The 18,966-nt window shown below is 51.9% G+C and overlaps 1 non-coding gene across 1 annotated transcript; it reads left to right on the top strand.

The window, feature by feature from the left end:
- The first annotated feature begins 2,804 nt into the window (after positions 1-2,804).
- On the top strand, positions 2,805-2,890 carry TRNAQ-UUG. The gene has a single exon. It is a non-coding gene; the product is annotated as a tRNA-Gln (tRNA).
- The last annotated feature ends 16,076 nt before the right edge of the window (positions 2,891-18,966 follow it).

The following is an 18,966-nucleotide window of genomic DNA, read 5'->3' as shown; positions in this document are numbered from 1 at the left end:
CTAATTGCCTTAACATTCTCGATTTTAATCCAATACGTCTGTGACAGCCCTGCCCTTCGGAAGCATTTGCTGAGACCAACATATTTATCTTTGGTGACAGGGCTTTATAGTTTTTTTTCTAGGCTTAGTGGAGTTTTGTCGCTTCTCTGGAACTTATGATCTCTCGGACGCCAATATGTACCGAAAAAAAAAAAAAGTTTTCTCCACGAAGCCACTTTAAAACGCTTTTCATTAATGCATTCAGTCGCCTGCAATGACCTAGCCTCCGAAGTCACTTGGGGTGACTTCACTGCATTTTATTCATCAGATGTCAGCCCATAATCAAGGGAAGGGGAATTTGACTCCCTCTCTTGATCAGAGAAGTGTCAAAGAATTTGCAGACATGTTTTCAAGGTCCTCTGACCAAGGACAGAGTGGAGGGGGTGGGGAGGGAGGAGCTCCTTGGCTCCTGGATTCGTCAGGAAGGCTGTGAATGCTGGTGAAGGATGGCCGACCCCCCAGCTGGCAGGTGGGGGTCTCGTGGGTTCACTTTCCCTTTAGTTTCTTCCAAATGTAGTGATGTCCTTCCTACTTGTCTTCCTCAGGGGCACCGGATGCCCCAGGCCCTCTTCTGATGCCTGGCCTTGGGGCCCTGTGGCTTTTTAAAGAAGTGATTTATTTTGAGGGAGAGAGAGAGAATCTCAGGCAGACTTTGCACACAGAGCCTGACACAGGGCTTGAACCCACGAACCGTGAGGTCATGACTTGAGCCGAAACCAAGAGTTGGATGTTCGACCGACTGGGCCACCCAGGTGCCCCAGGGCCCAAGGATTTAAAAAAAAATTTTAATGTTTATTTTTGAGAGAGAGAGAGAGAGAGAGAGACTGAGTGTGAGTGGGGGAGGGGCAGACACACACACACACACACACACACACACACACACACACATGCACAGAATCTGAAGCAGGCTCCAGGCTCTGAGCTGTCAGCACAGAGCCTGATGCGGGACTTGAACCGACAAACCGTGAGATCACGATCTGAGCCAAAGTCGGACGTTCAGCTGATGGAACCACCCAGGCGCCCCTGGGGCCCTATGGTTTAAACGTGGCCTGTCACACAGTCCGACCTGACTCCTGGACAGCAGGTTCGACGTGGGCTCCTCCCGGCATCGGGTCCTGCCGCTGGCCTTGGTGCCCAGATACTCCTTCCCCACAGCCCCCGCCTCCGTATATTTGCCCCTTTACTCCCTTGAAAAGGGTCATCGCGGGGAGTCAGCATTCCAGGACAGCGGCAGTGGCTGCCTTCATCGATGTGAGATGTGAGACACTGGGATTAGAATATTAATTCCACCCGGGGCTTCGGCACATTGTTTCTGCGCTGGCTTCTTCCTCCCGTGTCTCTTCTGGATGCTCCTGGGGAGGTCAGTGGGAAGTTTTAGAGTTTCTGTGACCTGCTGGGTTCTCTGTGTCCGCGAGCCCCTCTCCTGATGCGCACAGGTGGAGGGAACCTTGGCCACCTCTTCATGCAGCGGTTGACAACCAGCACCTGTCTCGTGGCCGTATCCTGGCCAGGGGCAGACCCGTTTGGCCAGCGCAGTGCCGTGATAATTTTCGAGCTCATGTTCCAGAGATATAGAAGATTTAGTGTGATAATTTGGGTGTTTGGCTTCCTCTTGAAGAACCGCAGGGCTGGGACCACTGGTTTGCAGCGACGTGATCTCTAGTTTATGCATAAGATAGTCAGTGAGCGCCCACTATGTGCCGGGCGCTGTTGTAGGGACTGAGTTTATAGCCCTTCCTGTCAAGGGGCTTACAACATTCCATCTAGAACGTGTTGCCTGTCCAGCCCTCCGGACCAGCGCTGTCCAACTTTCTATGACCATGGGGACGTTTGCTATGTGTGTTCTTCACTGGGGTAGCCACAGGCTACTGTGGAGCATCTGAGATGTGGCCAGAGAAACTAAGGATCTGAACTTATGATTCCAATTCATTTTGATTCACACATATTTAATTTTTTAAAAGTTTTTGTTTATTTTGAGGGAGAGAGCACGTGGGGGAGGGTGAGAGAGAGAGAGGGAGGGAGAATCCCAAGCAGGCTCCGTACTGCCCGCGCAGAGCCCGATGCAGGGCTCGAGCTCATGAACTGTGAGATTGTGGGCTGAGCCGAAATCAAGAGTCTGGTGCTGAACCGGTTGACTGAGCCAGCCGGGTGCCCCTGATTCATGTTTGCTTGTTTGTTTGTTTATTTCATTTATTATTATTGTTTTTAATGTTTATTTTTGACAGAGCGAGAGACAGAGCATGAGTGGGGGAGGGAAGAGAGAGAGAGAGGGAGAGAGAGACAGAACCCGAAGCAGGCTCCAGGCTCCGAGCTGTCGGCACAGAGCCCGACGCGGGGCTCGAACTCACGGACCGCGAGATCATGACCTGAGCCGAAGTCGGATGTTCAACAGACTGAGCCACCCAGGTGCCCCCATGTATATTGAAATATAAGTTTCAGCTTATATTTGCAGCCACAGCTGCACGTGGCTACTAGCTGAAGTGTTGGACAGGGGCGATCAAGATACGTGAATCTGCATCTCCCATGTACCAGCTGAGCCAATGCCCTCATTGAACAGTTGGGGAAACTGAGGTATGTGCATTGTGCAGACCCAGGACTGGAACTCCTTGATGGCTCATCTGGGATGTCCAGTGTAACCAACATCAGCGAGGGAGCAAATGGGCCGAGGTAACATTAGATGTAGCCGGAGAGATGGACAGGGCTCAGGTTATGCAGGGCCTCGCAGACTGAGAGAAGGAATTTGGATTAAAACAAACCTACGGGGCGCCTGGGTGGCTCAGTCGGTTGAGCGTCTGACCTTGGCTCAGGTCGTGATCTCACGGTTTCGTGGGTTCGAGTCCCACGTCGGGCTCTGCGCTGGCAGTGTGGAGCCTGCTTGGGATTCTCTCTCTTCTCCCTCTCTCTCTCTCTCTCTCTCTCTCTCTCTCTCTGCCCCTCCCCCACTTGTGCGCTCTCTCAAAATTAAATAAACTTAAAAAAAAATTAACGGAGGTGAGATTCACATACAGATGAATCATTTTAACAAGTCAGTGGCATTTCGCACATTCAGTGCTGTGCAACCACAGCCCTGTTGAATGGCAGAACATTTTCATCCCCCAAAGGAGACCCCATACCCGTTACGTAGCCACCCCCCTCCCCCCCAGCCCCTGGCCACCGCTGGTTTACTTTCTGCCTGTGGGTTGCCCGTTCTGGACATTTCCCAAAATGGAATCATACCCTTCGTGGCCTTCTGTGTCTGGCTTTCACCCCGCATGGTGTTTTGAGGTTCGCCCATGTTGTAGCAGGCGTCCGTGGCTCTTTCCTTTTTCATGGCTGAATTGTATTCCACGGCAGGCATCAGGACTTTGGATCTTACCTAAGAGCAGTGGGGAGCCGTGCAGGGTCTCCTTTCTGAGCGTCGCTGGAAGGAAGGCCCCCTTCCGCAGCCCAGTGGTAAACAGGGTCTCCTCCTCTGGCTGCCACAAAGCTGGTTTTCGGCTTCGTGTGGGGGTTCAGGGCGCGGGCTGCCCCACCTCCCGCACCAGGTACTCGATGCCCCTGCCTGCCATCGCCGTGAGCACCCTCCGAATTAATTTGGTCTCTGGGGGGAGGATCCCCGTCCGGGCTGCAGCGTCTCTGTCTGACTCAGTGCCAGGCTGGCTCGCTCAGGGCAGCGGCCATCTCTCAGCAGGGTCCGGGCTCGGGGACTGCTTGTCTCCAGGGGAGGGGGTTGGCCCAGTGGCCAGCTGGGCTGTGTTGTCCCAGCCTGGACAGCAGGTGCCGGCCAGGCAGAAGAGCAGCCTGGTCACTGGGACAGTGCTGCCCAGGGTATGGGAGGCTGTCCTGTTTCTGTCCCTTGTCACCCTATGCTGTGGGTGGCCCCGGGAGGGGCATTTACTTGGTTTGCTGTGCTGTGCTCCAGGGTCTGACCGCAGGGCCAGGAGCAAGGACGGCCGTCTCCTCTGGGGCCCCTCTCGTAGCCCGCTCCTCCCGGCCACCACTGCTCTGGACACGCCCGGGAGCGTGGAGACACTCGTCCCTTGTTTCTCAAGCCCTGTCGGTCATTGGCCTGAACCATTTGGCAGAGCTGAGTCCCAGTGACTCAGACAGGCTTCTGTTTTGTGGCAGCTCTTTGTTCCATGGGTTTTCTTTCCTCTTTTATACTATGGAATACAACGGCTATTGATTTTATTTAAGAAAATGTAACGATACACGTTGTACATATATATTCTCTCCTAGTAGAAAATTGAAACGTTCCCCTGTACTGAATTCTCCTCTCCTTCCCTGGAGCGAACTACCCCTAGAACTGTCGTGAGGGTCTTTCCAGACTTCTTTCTGTGGATTTAATCTGTACCTGCTCACTTGCTTGAACACCCATTTTTTTCATTCAACACGTAGTAATTTATTGAGCGTCTAATGTCCATGTCAGGCACCGTTCTAGGCTCTGGGGACATATCAGTGAATGAGGTAGACAGAAATCTTGGCTCTCTTGCGGGGTGGAGATTCTCATGGAGGAAGCGAGTGCTATGAGGGAAGATTACCCAGGGAGGGTGTTGGGAATTCTGGGTCGGGGAGCTGACTTTGTACGGAGGGTGGTCATGGTCAGAGGAGAGCTGGCTGAGAAGACAGCGCTTGAGCAGAGATCCCAGGAGCAAATCTCGAGGCTTTCTAGGGGGAGGGGTGCTCTAGGCTGTGGGAGCAGCAAGTGCAAAGGCCCTGGGGTGGGAACAGGGGTGTGTTAATGGAACAGCAGAGAAGCTGGTGTGGCCTGAGGAGGACACACTAGGGCCGAGGAGACCCTGTTGGTGATGAGGGCAGATCACAAAGGGCTCAGTGGGTCGCTGCAGCGCTTTTGGCTTTTACCGTGAGTGGAATGACCACCGGAGGGGTTGAGCAGCGAGTGGTCTGGACCGATTCCCACTCTAAAAGGTTCCTTTCCCATGGTGTCGAAGACAGAGCAGTGCCTGGTGGGGTAGGATGGGGGGTCAGGGTAGAGACCAGAGAGGAGGCCAGGCCAGTGCTGGGGACTTGGATCTGGGGCGGTGCAGGTGGGGAGGAGGGAGGGGCCAGAATTTTGGGCTGAGCTCTTAGAAGGGCTGATTTGCACCAACCCTTCCGGGGTGGCCCAAGAACAGGTGCAAGGGCATGTTTGACTTGCGACGCTTGCTTTCAGTGGGGATCTCAAGTGCCCGGCTGGATTTCTGGGTCTCTGTTGGGAATTTCAAATGCCTCCTGCTCCAAATATTCGTCCCCCAATCAGCTGTCCACCGTGTTCCTGTCCCCTGCCCCTTCCCCAAAGACAGCCTCAAACTCCCCAGACTTCCCTGAGCTCAGCACTCTGTGTGCCCATCCCAGCCCCCGGGAGTGCACCTGTTCCCTGAAGACCTGTTCCCTGAAGTTCCTCTTGTCTGGGTTTCCGAGCTGCCTCCAGTGCACAGCCCGTTGGTCCAGCGGCCTGGAGGCTGAGTCCTGCTGGGAGAACTCTGAGGAACAGGATGGGAAACCAGGGGATCCAAAAAATAGGAGGGCAGCATGCACATCACCCTCCGCCCTCCCTTGAAACTGCCCCGCACCATCCACCTTCTGAGCGCTCGGCCTGGCTTCCTCTGTCTCCAAATATGAACCAACGTCTTGTTTTCCTGGCTTCTAGCTGGCGGGGGTGCGTGAGGGATGGCCCCTCTCTTTCCTGTGCCGGCCCCCGTCCCCCTTTAGGTCACCATCGTCTCTGGGAATCTGAGCGAGCTGGGTTCCCCTGCAAAGCGAGCCCCGGGGGTGGGGGCGCCGCGGTGAAACGCGGCCGCTTCCTTCATTCACGGCCGGTAACGACGCACAGAGGAACGCGCGAATCACTCGCTCGTTTCAACAGGAGAGCGGATTCACGGGTTTGGTGCTCCCTCTTTCCTCTCGGGGGAAGCCCCTCCCCCAGCCGCTCTTCCTCCACTGTTGTTCTTAAAATCGAGGTGAAATTCGCGTCGCGTAAGATTAACCATTTCAAAGTATACATACAATCTAGTGTTTCCCAGGACACGCACAGTGGCGTGCAACCACAGCTTCTGTCTAGTTCCAGAACGTTTTCCCGGTTCCCGCCCCCTGCCCCCCCCCCCCGCCGTCTCCTCTTTGCCTCTATTCTGGACTTTTCCTATAAAGAGAATCGTACGCTGTGTAACCCTTCGTGTCTGGCCTCTTTCACTGACACAACGTCCCCGAGGCACATCCACGTTGTAGCAGGTGCCAAGGTGGGTCCTGCTGGGCTAGGGTCGAGGTGTGGGCCGCTCTGTGTTCCTTCCGGAGGCGCCGGGGGGTCCTCTGGGGGAGCTTCCTCGTCTCCTCTGCCCTGCGCTGGAGCCCGCGTTCCGTGGCCGGGGGCGCTCCCCTCCACCTTCAGAGGCAGCCCCTTCCGACCTCTGCTTCTGTCCTTGCCTCTCCATTCTCTGGCTGACCTCCTGCCTCCCTCTTACAGGGACCCCTGTGATCACACGGCCACCCTGATAATCCGGGACAGTCTCCCCACCTCAGGATCCCTTTCCCTCCATGAGGTCATGTTCCCCGGTCCCAGGGAGGAGGGGTGGACGTCGTTGCGGGAGGCGATCACTCTGCGCGCCACAGCCCCCCTCGTCCACTTCTTACAGACCTCTCTGACCTCTGACCCTGGTCTTCCCTGGAAGCCTGATGCCACCTGCCTGCCCCGTTAGTCGACTTGGGCCGCCTTAACAAAACACCACGCAGGGTGGTTTAAGCCTCAGACGTTCCCTTCTGGAAGCCGGGTGTTAGAGATCAAGATCTGGTTTCCGGTGAGGACTCTCTCTGGCCTGCGGGCGGACACTTGCCCTCCATCCCTCGTACGGGGAGAGAGAGCGAGACACAGAAAGAGCTGCAGTGTATCCTCTTAACAAGGACACGCGTCCTGTTCGCTCGCATCCCACCCTTTCAGCGTCATCCCCCCTAATCGGCGGCGTAAAAGCTGCCGTCGCCAAATGCTTAACACTGGGGCTGGGGCTCCCACATATGGATTTTGGGGACACAGAAGTCAGCTCTTAACACCCCCCACCCCCCGGCTTCCTTCTCTAGCCCTCAGTCTCGAAGGCCTCTTTGTGTCTTTGCCGAGAAAACGAGAGCTGAGATCCTTTCCTCCGTCCTGCGTCGCCCCTGAAATTACTCTATTATCGCAGCCGGATTCTCTCTGCTCTGTGAGTGTGGGCAAATTGACAGGATGTTAAAGGATGTTCCAGAAAAGGTCACCGATAACACGCCTTTCTTTGCTTAGTTCCCGAGAAAAGGAGCCGGTGACTCCTTCCCTGGACGGGAATGAAGGGTGCGGCCCGGGGACCGCACAGGTGTCTGCACAGGAGGGGCCCGGAGCCCACGGGAGCCATCGCCTGCCCACCCTCCCTGCCCCATCACCCACACGGGCCTGCCTCGGCGCCGTGGCCGCTGGCTGTGGTCCTGCCGTGGCCGCTGGCTGTGGTCCTGGCGTTTCACAAGCCGGAGCCGTCGGGCCCCTGAGCCGCCATGCGGATGCCTTCCCCGTGCGCTTCAGTTTGTAATTAAAACATGACTCGCCATTCTGATTAGATCGAGTGGTGACCTTCATCTGGAAGAGTTTTGTGTAATTAGCGACATATGATGCTTGTATTAGCGCAATTAAAAGTTATGGTGATTAATACGGGTATCAGAGCAGAACCATAAATCAACAGATTCTGGGCACTTGGAGTTCACGGGCTGGAAGGCAGGCTGCCAGCTGTGGCCCGGCCCGGCGCTGTCTGACTTCTGTGCATCCTGGCAGGGCCGCGGGGATGGAGAGGAGAGCCCGGCCTGGGGGTCGGGTACCCGACCGGGTTACTCGCTGACATCTCTGAACCTCAGTTTCCCTGTCCTGAAAGCCGGGGTATCAGCACTTGCCTCTCGGATGGTTCTGAGATTCAGTGCTTGGGATATATTTTACATGTAGTTGATCTCTTTCCCCCACAGACTCTCCATTCCCTTCCCTTAATTCCAAAGTGGGCTGAAGGGGTGCCTGGATGGCTCAATCGAGCGTCCGACTCTTGATTTTGGCTCAGGACATGATCCCAGGGTAGTGGGATCGAGCCCCACGTCAGGCTCTGAGCTCAGTGAATACCCTGCGTGAAGTTCTCTTTCTCTCTCTCTCTCTCTCTCTCTCTCTCTCTCTCCCTCTGCTCCCCTCCCTGAGGCTCTCTCTCTCTAATTAAAAAACAAACAAAAAACACAAAATGCACTAAAGGTTATTATCTGTTATAACTAACCCCATACATACCTTTGACCCAGGATCCCACCCTGAGATATTTATCATTTAAATACATTTTCCATGTATGCAAAATGTGCCAGTGCAGTCATTGTTCCTACCAGGAGAGATTTGGGATAGGTCTAAGCTGATTACATAAATTATGATGTATTCAAGTAAGGAAATATTTTGCAGCTGGTTAAAAAAAAAAAACAAACAAAAGAGGCACATCTATTTATAGTGATAAAGCCCTAAGGGTGAGCTGGTAGGTGGATAAAGAAATGGAGAACAAGGGGTGTGTGGACAAAAGGAGAAAACATCTGTCTGTTTGCAGATGTGCGGTCAGGGGTTCCTGTGACCCTGGCAGGTCCTCTTGGCTGGGGGACAGGATGGGGGTGGTCATTTGTGCCTTTCTCGTTTTGTGCCACATGCGTTTATTATTTATTTAAATAGTTTAACTTAAAAATATTTTATTGTTTAGGGGCATCTGGGTGACTCAGTCGGTGAAGGGTCCGACTCTTGATTTTGGCTCAGGTCATGATCTCACGGTTTGTGAGTTGGAGCCCCGCACCAGGCTCTGTGTGGACAGTGTGGTGCCTGCTTGGGATTCTCTCTCTCTCTCTCTCTCTCTCTCTCTCTCTCTCTCTCTCTCACCCCTTCTCTATCTCTGCCCCTACCCCGCTTGTGGTTGCTCTCTCTCTCAAAATAAATAAACTTAAAAAAAAGTTTTATTTTTTAATTAATGAGCTTAGAGAGAGGGAGAGATTGAGGAGGATGAGGGGCAGAGGGAGGGAGAGAGAGAATTAAAAAAAAATTTTTTTTTTTAATGTTTACTTTTTGGAGAGAGACAGAGACAGAGCGTGAGCAGGGGAGGGGCAGAGAGAGAGGGAGACACGGAATCTGAAGCAGGCTCCAGGCTCTGAGCCGTCCGCACAGAGCCCGACGCGGGGCTCGAATCCACGAACCAGGAGATCATGACCTGAGCCGAAGTCAGACACTTAACTGACTGAGCCCCCCAGGCGCCTCAGGAGAGGGAGCATCTTAAGCAGTTTCCATACTCACTGCAGAGCCTGATGTGGGGCTCGATCCCACAGCCCTGGGATCATGACCTGGGCTGAAATCAACAATTGGACACTCAACCGACTGAGCCACTGAGACTCCCTTCAAAATCTTTTAAAAGAACAATAAAAAAGGCAGCCGCCCCACCCACCTTACCCACCCTTAAAACAGGGAAAAAAGAGCCTGGTGTCGCACTTTGTATAAATTCTTTCTCATGTAGACCTTGTGACTGAGAGCTTCCAGAGTGATTTTTCTCTGCTGGGCTGTCGTAGCATTTTGTAGCTGGCTTCTGGATTTCTAGTGCAGAAATGAAGTCTAGAAATCTCAAGCACCCACGCCATGGCGTTCTGGGGCGGGAGAGAAGGAGCCCTCGCCCTGACCGTGTCCCTCCTGGTCGGCCGTGCCCTGGATTTGGGCAGAGACTGAGACCGTGATTATCGAAAGGTCATCCTGAGCTTTTGCCATCAGCCTGTGCAGCTGGGTCCCTGAGGACCAGGGCGACGCTCTACAGAGCTTTTTTTTTTTTAAATTAGAATTACTCAGCATTTCCACGTGTAGGTTTATACCGAAGAGAATTGCAAACAGTTGCTTAAAGAGAACCCTGTCTGTGGATAGCCACAGTGGCACCACTCGCAACGCCCAAAGTTGGAAACGACCCAGGTGTCCATCAGCCGATGGATAGATAAACAAATCGCGGTCTGTCCACACAAAGCAATATTACTGAGCCTTAAGAAGAATGAAGTAGACTCATGTTATGCCACGGATGAGCCTCAGAAACATATCACCGAGTGAAAGAAGCCAGAGCCGAAAGGCCACATACTGTAGAATTTCATTTATATGAAACGTCCACAACAGGCAAATCTCTCGAGACAGAACCTAGATCGGGGCGGGGGGCGGGGGGTCCCAGGGGCTGCGGGGGGGGGGGCAGCCACGTGGGGAGGGACAGCGAATGGGCGTGGGGTTTACTTTCGGGCTGATGAAAATGCCCTGGTGATTCCAGGACACTGAATGCGCGAAATGACACTGAAACGTTCACTTTAAAATGCTTAACTGTATGTAATGTGCATTTCACCTCAATTAAAAAAAACCGAAAGCCATCTGTAGCGAGAGGCCCTGACCCTTTTGATTATTCGGTCATTGTTCAAGAGATCAATATTTGGCATGTTGTGATAAATTGAACTGTAAAAAAAATTTTTTTTAATGTTTACTTATTTTTGAGAGAGAGAGAGAGAGAGAGCATGAGCAGGAGAGGGGCAGAGAGAGAGGGAGACACAGAATCCGACGCAGCTCCAGGCTCCGAGCTGTCAGCACAGAGCCCGATGCGGGGCTCGAACTCACAGACTCTGAGATCATGACCTGAGCTGAAGTCGGACGCTCAACTGACTGAGCCACCCTGGCCCCCCCCCCCTTTTTTTTTTAAATACGTGTCGTGAATGCTAAGGTTTCCAGCAACCCCAGGGACTTGTAGCACCGATGTGAAACGCGTCCTCAGAGTTGGGACAAATGTCCTGGATGGCCTTGGCAGCACGTTACAGTCTTTGCTCCGTCGTATGTGGTCGAGGGTGTTTGTCACTCCTGTTTCCCCGTAGCGTTTATGCCCATCCAAGCAGCTACTAATGCATGTTTTTATTTACTTTTCTTCTAGGAAAAGCAGTAGGCTTTACGTGTTGTCCTTGGCGTGCTTAGCCATACGTCTTGGCAGATGGCGGTGTTTTGCATCAAGGTTTGGGAAGCGGCCTCCTTCCTTCCTCAGGTCACCTGTTAGGGACGGAGGCCGTTCTTTGCGCTAGACCAGGTCGGTGTGGGCACCAGGGGTGACCCAGCCTCACCGCCTGGAGGTACGGAAAGAAGTCTGTGGGATTTTGTTTGGCAGTGAACCTTTCCCACGCACCCAAGATGATGCTGTTTCATGGAGGCCCAGCCGCTGCTTAGACAAGTGCAGAGCAAATCCCTGTGCGTTCAGTATCGATTCGGTCTGGGCGTCCTGCGAGTCTTGGAGAAGGCCACGATGGGGACGCAGACTCTTCAGTCCCGGCACCTCCGAGAGGTCTAGGAGTCAAAGCTGCCCGGGCTCGTGTTTTCTGACAGTGGGCGGGGGCACCACTGGGCTCCCGGCTTTGATGTTTTCTTGGTTGACTGGTCGATCAGCAGGTTCTGGAAGCTGCAGCAGTCTCCTAGTGGGTCCCCATGCCTTTTCCCTTGTCCTCCTGTGTCTGTCTTTCAGGATGTAGCCAGAGTGAGCCTTTTAAGATATTAAACCTGCTCCTGTCCCTCCTCGGCTCTAGGCCCTCCCATGGCTCCCAGCTCATTCAGATCATTCAGAGTAAAAATCCCCTTACCTGGTCCCCCTGGCCTCCTTCCTGGCCCTGAGAGGCCGAGCGCACACCTACCACAAGGCCTTTGCACGTGCTGTCCCATATGTCTGGAATGCTCTTCCCTGAGGTTTGTATGGCTCACTTCCTCAAGGCAACATGATTGTCACCATCTGTCGTCACACCAGAGGGCATTTCTGGCCATCCTGCCTGTCATAGCACCCAACACCCTTTCTGCCTTTGTTCCTGCTTTGTTTTTTCTCATAGCATCGACGGCCACCTCACGTAGGGATATAATTATCCGCTTATCTGTGTTTTGCCCTGGAATATTAGCTTCAGGAAAAGCAGTGGTCTCCTTTGTCTGATTCATGGATGTGTCCCCAGGGCCTGGTACGCTGCCTGGCACAGAGGAAGTGCTCGTTAAATACCAGTTGGGTGAATGTTTAATGAGCACTTACTCTGTTCTGTACTTGGCACATAGGGATTCAGGGAGAATAAGGCATGTTCCTTCCCTTCAAGAAGCACCAGATCTACTGAGAGAGACGAATGAGGTCATTTTGTCCATTAGGTTTTCAAGGTATAGTGTTTAGGCCCATGAGTGTATCTGAGATTATACCTCAGTAAAGATGCAAAAAAAATCTTGCAAAGTGCGTATTCAAATCTTACCCTTGGTAGACGCGTTGTCCTTGTAATCCACCCTCCTTCATTTTAATGAATCGGTGGACATCAAGGTTCTTTCCAACTTTCTGCTATCCTGCATGCAGAGCTGGAAATAACTGCCTGGAGATAAATTAGAAATAAAGAGCAAAAGGGGCGCCTGGGTGGCTCAGTCGGTTGAGCGTCCGACTCCGGCTCGGCTCGTGATCTCACGGTTTGTGGGTTCGAGCCCCGCGTCGGGCTCTGTGCTGACGGCTCGGAGCCCGGAGCCTGCTTCACCATCTGTCTCTCCCTCTCTCTGCCCCTCCCCCACTCATACTGTTTTTCTCTCTCTCTCTCAAATATAAATAAACGTTGACAAAAATTAAAGTTAAAAAAGTAAAGAGAAAAAGAAAAGTTTGAGATCTGAGAAAGTTATTAGTTTCCAAACAGTGAAAGAAAGCGGTAATCCCGAGACTAGTGTTCAGGAAACCGCACAATAAAATATAATGTTGACCAGCCAACCTCAATTTGCCTTAACTCTCTTATAAAATAATTCGATGTCATGTGAATGGTGGGAGCGTTTCTGTATGTTTGGTAGCGTGGAAGCCTGTAAAAGGAAGATTGCCCGGGACCTGGGAAGCTCCTAACACTGATGTGGACAAGACTGGATTGCCGGAAACAAGGCGATTCCACAGGAGGGGGAACAGTAGCGATTCAGAGGAGAAGGGAGAGCCGTGGGCAATTCTGGGAAGACTTCCCGGAGGAGGTGTGACTTGATTTGGGCCACGAAAGTCTGGTAGAATTTGGAAACTTGCGGTGGGAGGGGAGACTGGAAGGAAGGCTCGGTTTCCTGACTATGGTGCAATCCAGGGAGGTTGGGAACATGGGGCCCTCCCTGAGAGCTCACTGAGTCCACCAAGGGCTGTGGCTCGGGCTTACGGGGCGACGCGGTCTTTTGAGGTGAGTGAAACTGCCTTGAGGTGGACCCCCCCCAACACCTTCCGAACTCTGAACATCCGTGTAAGAAAAACCGGACTGTTGCCAAAGCCTCGCTGTTATTCTGTAACCGGGCACCTGCTCTTTTGGGCAGAGGGGGAGGAAGCCACACCACACAGCCTCTACCGGGATGGGGGTGAAGGGGGCGCTGGTGTTTGTGATTCTGAGGGGGAACGTGCTTCTCTCATTCCGAGCTGCTTCTCGTTGCTTACGTATCCCGCTTTCCTCCATCGTGGACTCGGCGGTGCACACGAGTAAGATGAAAACAACTGGGGGGAAAGGAAAACGAGGGACGGTTGCATAGTTAGTGTAATGGTGGGGTGGGGCTGTGTTAGGAACGTATTCCAAGGGACTGACTGTAAATTTGGCCCCGGGCATCCTGGCAGCCAGAGCAAGTAAGGAAAGTGTCACAGCAACCAGGCTTTCCATAGATGGCGAGCCAGTAGAGCAGCTTGGGGGTCCCTTGACATGGGAATATTCGTTATCGAATTCCTGCTGTTATGTGGCCATCTGGAAATTCAAAATTGTCCCAACATGAAGTGCTCTCCAATGAACTGACCATCTGTACATTTGGTTCCCGCCCCACCGTCTTTGTAGGAGTGTTTCTCAGCCTCGGTGCTGCTGACGTCGCGAGCTGGATAATTCTTCGTTGGGGGGTCCGCTCTTTGCACCACAAGATGTTCGCGGCATCCGGGGACTCTGTCTTCCAGAGGCCAGCCGTGATCTCGCGCTGCCCCGACCCCCCAAGCTGTGACAGCTAAAAATGTCTCCAGGCGTTGACCAGGGTTTCCTGGGGGGGCAAAATTAGTCCCCATTTGCGAACCACAGTGAGAGGTAATGTCTATCCCTGTCCATCCCATTTTATTGATATTTTTGAAAGATCGGGCAGGAACTGTGGATTCAATAAATTATAACGAACTGTAACTTCAGTGCAGATCATAAAGCGAAATCGCGGGTCTTGCAAGAAATGTAGGGTTTCGGAAAGTCAATGAAGGTGATGTTGGCAACCTGCCGGACCCGCGGCAAGACCATTGACCGAGGACGGCCTCTCAAGAGTTAGAGCAGTTGGCACTTGAGGAAAAGGAAATCGACCACACTGCTAATTTAATGGATGCCTCAAAATAGAATGATTTGAATATCAAAGGATTAGCAGATGACCTTGGCGAAATCAATGATGCCCTGATATATTTTAGCAAAAACTGTGCATCTTTATGGTCATGTTCCTGAAGTCAGACGAGGAGGGAAGGACATTGCTTCCTGTTCCTAATGATTTTGTTGGATGAATTACATGGTTACTCTCAACATTTTATTCGCCTTTCATCTAAGGATTGGGATACAGTCGCGGCTCTAATTTGCGTTTTGTGAACGGTAAGCAAGTCTTATTTGCAAAATTTTTATTTTACTTTTCTAGATCAAGTCCTCATTGTGCCTTTATTAAAAAAAATTTTTTTTTTTGGTGGTAAAATTCACATAACCTAAAATTCACCATTTAAATCATTTTAAAGCATACAGTTCAGTGGCATTTAGATTTACCCTGTCATGCAACGTCACCTCTATCAATGGTCACCAAAACATTCTCATCACCCCCAAAATAAGACCATACCCATATTTCCCCTTCCCTCCAGCCCCAGGCAACCACTACTCTCTAGACTTTCTGTCTTTCTAGATTCGCCTGTTTCATATTTCATATGGCAGAGATCATACGCTACGTAGTCTTTTGACAAGCTTCCTTCACTGAGTGTGTTTGCAAGTTGATTCATGTTATAATGTGGGTCAGAGCTTCATTCCTTTCTGTGGCTGAATAATATCCCATTCTATGGACGGACCATAGCCTTATTTATTCATTCATCCGTTGACAGACCTTTGAGTTGTTTCTACCTTTTCGGCCATTGTGGTCAATGTTGCCAGGAACATTTGTGCACAATGTTTTGTTTTGTGTAAACACTTGTTTTCACTTCCCTTGGGCGTATCCCTAGGAGAAGAGTTGCTGGGTCATATAGTAACTCTTTGTGAATCATGTGCTATGTTAACTGCGTGTTTATTATAATGGGGTGAGGCTACAATAATTCTAAGTCATGCCTTTAAAAAGTTTTTTCCCCCATTTTATTTATTTGAGAGAGAGAGAGAGAGTGTGTGAGAGGGGAGAGGGGCAGAGGGAGAGAAAATCCCAAGCAGGCTCAGCGTGGAGCCTGATGCGAGGCTTGATCCCACAATCCTGGGATCATGACAGGAGCTGAAATCAGGAGTCGGACACTCAACCGACTGAGCCCCCCCCGGTGCCCCTACGTGTTGCCTTTTTAAAACTGTGGTCGGGGCGCCTGGGGGGCTCAGTCGGTTGAGCGTCTGACTTCGGCTCAGGCCATGATCTCACGGTTCGTGGGTTCGAGCCCCACGTCGGGCTCTGTGCTGACAGCTCGGAGCCTGGAGCCTGCTTCGGATTCTGTGTCTCCCTCTCCCTCTGCCCCCATCCCCACCCCTGCTCATGTCTGTGTCTGTCAGCCTCTGTCTCTCTCAAAAATAAATATATAATAAAAAAATTTTAATATGCCAAATGTATAAAAGAGGTATTTACCAGAAGGTAGGTTTTTCCTCCAATCCTTGACTCCTACTTCCCCCATGCCTTCTGGCTGTGCTATGCCTTTTTTATATTTTGGATTTCTTTCTTTTTAAAAAAGGAATTTTTAAAAAATCTGTATTTGTTTTTGAGAGACAGAGAGACAGAGCATGAGTGGGGGAGGGGCACAGAGGGAGGGAGACACAGAATCCGAAGCAGGCTCCAGGCTCTGAGCTGTCAGCCCAGAGCCCCACGCGGGGCTCGAACTCACGAAACGTGAGATCGTGACTCGAGCCGAAGTTGGGTGCTTAACCGACTGAGCCACCCAGGCGCCCCTATATTTTGGATTTCTATCACGTTTCCGGAAGAACTTACTCTATTAGGGTGGGCTTAGGCCAGTAGAACTTGATCTCTTTCCTGTGTGAGGGTTCAGCCGGGTACGAAGCCGGCCTTCCATGTGGTGATTACAATCTATGGCTCATTTACCACCCTCAGTCTCTGCAATGGGGAAAAGAGCACGAGAGCATCACAGGGAGTTTTTTAAGGGGCAAGCCCTGGCGGGAACTCACCTCTCTTCTACTGGTATATTATTAGCTGGAATTCAGTCACGTGGCCACTCCTAGCTGCAAGGGAGGCTGGGAAATGTAGTCCAGCTGTGGACCCAGCACAAAGGACCAACGCATCAGGGAACAGCTAGCTTATCTATAGCAAAATTACAGTAGCACTGTGCACTTTTTTCTCAGGCGATGCCTACAAAGACTGGGCTCCCCTGGTTTTACACCAGACTCAGGGTTAGTGTGGCCAAATCCCCATCTCAGGGGAGAAAATGCACACAGGGTCTGGGTTTTCCAGTACAATATAGATTTTGTTTTTATTATTTATTTTATTTTATTTCTTAAAAAATTTTTTTAATGCTTATTTATTTTTGACAGAGAGAGAGAGAGAGAGAGAGAGAGAGAGAGAGAGAGAGCATGAGCAGGGAAGGGGCAGAGAGAGAGGGAGACACAGACTCTGAATCAGGCTCCAGGCTCTGAGCTGTCAGCACAGAGCCCGACGCGGGGCTCGAACTCCCGGACCGTGAGATCATGACCTGAGCCACAGTCGGATGCTCAACGGACTGAGCCACCCAGGTGTCCCTAGATTTTGTTTTTAAGTGATCTCTACACCCAGTGTGGGGCTTGAACTCACAACCCCAAGATCAAGAGTTGCATACTCTACCGACTGAGCCAGCCAGGCACCCCTCCAGTACAATATTTCTGCTCTTAGCTTGCTGTCAGTCCCCAAATCCCACTTTACCCTGTGATGGACATTTGGGCTGTTTCTAGTCTTTGCCTTATGGGAAAAAATGTAGCAGTGTGAGAGTCCTAGTATGTGCATCTCTGTGTGCAAGTTCAAACATACCTATTTGGTTCTGATTGTAACGCAATAGGGTCAACTCTCCACCCGTTTCGTAGCTTGCTCCCAGCTCAGGGTGGCAAAGTTGCACGTGACCGTGGAGTCCCACAGAGTTCTGTCGGACCACATAAAGGGCCCAGACCTGGGAGTTCGTGCCCTGGCTTCCAGAACCAGCTCCTCCTTAGACCAGCTACTTAACCTCTTCACGTTTAATGGGATCGATGGAACACGAGCTGACGTTTCCTATACCTGTTGCGTCAGGCTCTGCTTTTAGCTCTGGTGCACATCCACACATTAAACCCTCGGCACCACCTCCTGAGGGAGGTGCTGTGGTCCTTGACATTTTGCAGATGAGGAGACAGTCACGGAAAAGCTCAGCAACTCGCCTAAGATTATGTAGTTAGTGAACGTGCTCTCTGTCTGGTAGGGTGATTGGGAGGGTCCCGTAAGAAGGCTACATGGGTGCAGTAGAAACAGCCAGACTTTGGAATCAGGCCTGCCCTTCCCCCAGTCTCAGTTTTCCCCTCTGTAAAATGGGAGTAAGATCTACCTATTAGGGTTCCTTGGATTAGTCATTCCTCTATTTATTTAGCCAGCCCTACGCTCCATTTAGCATTGGAAGGTGATGGAGAATCATTCCAACAAGGTCCTGGCTCTCAAGGTCCAGTCTAGAGGGAAGGTTCTCTAGGGTTAGAGTGAACGTATGTTTGTTGCCTGACTGTGCCCAGTGCTCTGCAGGCCTTTGGGGACTGGTAATCATAATAATGGATCATCATATGCATCATAAAGTGTTAGAGCCTGACGCGGGGCCCAAACTCACAAACTGTGAAATCATGACCTGAGCCGAAATCAAGGGTCAGATGCTTGACCAACTGACCACCCAGGCACCTCATCTAAAGCTTGTTTTTTTAAATTTTGTTTAACATTTAAAAAAATTTTATTTATTTGAGAGAGAGAGAGAGAGAGCGTGAGCACGTGAGAGGGCATGGGGGAGGGGCAGAGAGAGAGGAGAGAGACTCCCAGGCAGGCTCCTTGCTGTCAGCTCAGAGCCCAATGCAGGGCTCCAACTCATGAGCCGTGAGATCATGACCTGAGCCAAAATTGCTGTAATCAAGAGTCGCATGCTTAACCGACTGAGCCACCCAGGCGCCCCTAGAGCATGTGTGTTTAATCACTGCTCTGTGGGGCTCCTGTGATGGGGCTGGAGATGCCGGGACCCCATCCCTGGGGTAGGGTCAGAGATGGCTTCCAGGCAGCAAAGGGCAAACTCCTTCCAGGCCAGTGCAAGTGGTGTTGTGGGTGCTGCAGGGACCCCTTCCACGGTGGGTTCTTCTTGATCCCATGGTGCCCTTCTCACAGGATCATGCAGAGTCAGCAGCTTGGGCACCAAGGCAGATTCCGCGAGTGTAGAAGGCACCCACCCCTCGCCGTTTCTGTGCTGCCCAGTGTCCCACCGCTGACACCTGTGGGCCATTGGAGCCACCGTGCTTGTGTGCAGGGCTGTCACTTTAGTGACAGGAATTCCAGGAGTCCTTGAGTTCTCCTTGGGGTGGGATAACTCCCAGTGTTTTGTCCACCGGTCCCGGGGCTGTCCGGCAGGATGGAAGGGGGTGGCCCCCCGTGTTGTGTGCGGCAGGGGTGCCCTGGCTGGATCACACACCCTCTGTGGACTCCTTGCCTGCTTCTCTCCTCCACTCCCTGCCTGATGTTTCCTGGGGTCACCTCCCAAATCGGTTACCTGCACTCTAGTTCTT

Source organism: Panthera tigris, chromosome D3 (assembly GCF_018350195.1).
Source record: "Panthera tigris isolate Pti1 chromosome D3, P.tigris_Pti1_mat1.1, whole genome shotgun sequence".
Classification (NCBI taxonomy): domain Eukaryota; kingdom Metazoa; phylum Chordata; class Mammalia; order Carnivora; family Felidae; genus Panthera; species Panthera tigris.
The sequence above is the reverse complement of the archived record's forward strand: the minus strand, read 5'-3'. Positions and strand labels throughout refer to the sequence as shown.